Consider the following 2,758-nt stretch of genomic DNA (forward strand, 5'->3'; position numbering starts at 1 on the left):
GTCTTAGAAGTTCTGAAAACTACAGTTTTGCTATCTGGGGAGATAGCAGGCAGGCTCGCCTGATGGGAAAGCATTCAGACTATTTTGCCTCAAATGCCTCCAGAAGCAGCCAGCACTTTTCAGAAGGCAATTGGCAAATCATCTTCAAATCTTTGCAAGCATGCAGGGAGGCTGTTTATGAAAGAAGAAATTGGAATGCACTTACATACCGCAAGTAGGAGATGGGGGTTAGGTTATGCAGTATCCACAAAACGGAATACTATGGAGTTCTTAAGGACCGTGTTTGCAGATGAAAATTTATTCATGTGGAAAATATTTATGAGGAAATTAAGGAAACAGGAGGTCACTGAATATTGTGTAACGTGATACCTATTTTTATTGGAAAAGCAAGTACATACATATATGTATAAATATGCATGTAGTCTCTTTCTCTCTCAGACACACACACACACACACACACACACACACACACACCCCACAATGAGAAACACCTGAAATGATGTATTTCAAGATGTTATCTCCAGGTCCGGAATTATGAGTTTTTCCTTTTTTTCTTATTTGCATTTTTACATTTTTTGTACTATTAAACAAACATGTACTATTTGATTATAGAAAAAATATTTTTATTTATTTTTAAAATATAATGATCCCTAATACAGATGAACCATTATTTGACCATTCCTCTGTGATATTTCATGTTGTTTGAATTTTTTTCTTGCCATGATCTGTACATCCTCATGAATTTCTGGTACAATTATTACTACAGAATATTGTTATGCCTACGTGTACCCCAATGTTCATCACAGCACTGTTTATAATAGCCAGGACATGGAAGCAACCTAGATGTCCATCAGCAGATGAATGGATAAGAAAGCAGTGGTACATATACACAATGGAGTATTATTCAGCCATTAAAAAGAACACATTTGAACCAGTTCTAATGAGGTGGATGAAACTGGAGCCTAGTATACAGAGTGAAGTAAGCCAGAAAGAAAAACACCAATACAGTATACTAACGCATATATATGGAATTTAGGAAGATGGTACCAATAACCCTGTATGTGAGATAGCAAAAGAGACACAGATGTATAGAACAAATTTTTGGACTCTGTGGGAGAGGGTGAGGGGGGATGATTTGGGAGAATGGCATTGAAACGTATAATATCATATGTGAAATGAATTGCCAGACCAGGCTCGATGCATGATACAGGATGCTTGGGGCTGGTGCACTGCGATGACCCAGAGGGATGGTACTGGGAGGGAGGTGGGAGGGGGTTCAGGATGGGGAACACGTGTACACCCATGGCAGATTCATGTTAATGTATGGAAAAACCACTACAATATTGTAAAGTAATTAGCCTCCAATTAAAATAAATAGATTTATATTAAAAAAGAATATTGTGTCTAAAAGCATGTGTGTGGTTTACTCTTTTTTATTTTTTTTTATTTTACTTTACAATACTGTATTGGTTTTGCCATACATTGACATGAATCCACCATGGGTGTACATGAGTTCCCAATCCTGAACCCCCCTCCCACCACCCTCCCCATATCATCTCTCTGGGTCATCCCAGTGCACCAGCCCCAAGCATCCTGTATTGAACCTAGACTGGCGATTCATTTCTTACATGATAGTATACATGTTTCAATGTCATTCTCCCAAATCATCCCACCCTCGCCCTCTCCCACAGAATCCAAAAGTCTGTTCTATACATCTGTGTCTCTTTTGCTGTCTCGCATACAGGGGTATCATTACCATCTTTCTGAAATCCATATATATGTGTTAGTATACTGTATTGGTGTTTTTCTTTCTGGCTTACTTCACTCTGTATAATCGGCTCCAGTTTCATCCATCTCATTAGAACTAATTCAAATGTATTCTTTTTAATGGCTGAGTAATACTCTGTTGTGTATATGTACCACTGCTTTCTTACCCATTCATCTGCTGATGGACATCTAGGTTGCTTCCATGTCCTGGCTATTATAAACAGTGCTGCGATGAACATTGGGGTACACATGTCTCTTTCAGTTCTGGTTTCCTCAGTGTGTATGGCCAGCAGTGGGATTGCTGGGTCATAAGGCAGTTCTATTTCCAGTTTTTTAAGGAATCTCCATACTGTTCTCCATAGTGGCTGTACTAGTTTGCATTCCCACCCACAGTGTAAGAGGGTTCCCTTTTCTCCACACCCTCTCCAGCATTTATTGCTTGTAGACTTTTGGATTGCAGCCATTCTCACTGCTGTGAAATGGTACCTCATTGTGGTCTTAATTTGCATTTCTCTGATAATGAGTGATGTTGAGCATCTTCTCATGTGTTTGTTAGCCATCCGTATGTCTTCTTTGGAGAAATGTCTATCTAGTTCTTTGGCCCATTTTTTGATTGGGTCATTTATTTTTCTGGAATTGAGCTGCATAAGTTGCTTACATATTTTTGAGATTAGTTGTTTGTCAGTTGCTTCATTTGCTATTATTTTCTCCCATTCTGAAGGCTGTCTTTTCACCTTGCTTATAGTTTCCTTTGTTGTGCCGAAGCTTTTAATTTTAATTAGGTCCCATTTGTTTATTTTTGCTTTTATTTCCAATATTCTGGGAGGTGGGTCATAGAAGATCCTGCTGTGATTTATGTTGGAGAGTGTTTTGCCTATGTTCTCCTCTAGGAGTTTTATCATTTCTGGTCTTATGTTTAGATCTTTAATCCATTTTGAGTTTACTTTTGTGTATGGTGTTAGAAAGTGATCTAGTTTCATTCTTTTACAAG

This window comes from Oryx dammah, unplaced genomic scaffold, assembly GCF_014754425.2.
Source record: "Oryx dammah isolate SB20612 unplaced genomic scaffold, SCBI_Odam_1.1 HiC_scaffold_23, whole genome shotgun sequence".
NCBI classification, from domain to species: domain Eukaryota; kingdom Metazoa; phylum Chordata; class Mammalia; order Artiodactyla; family Bovidae; genus Oryx; species Oryx dammah.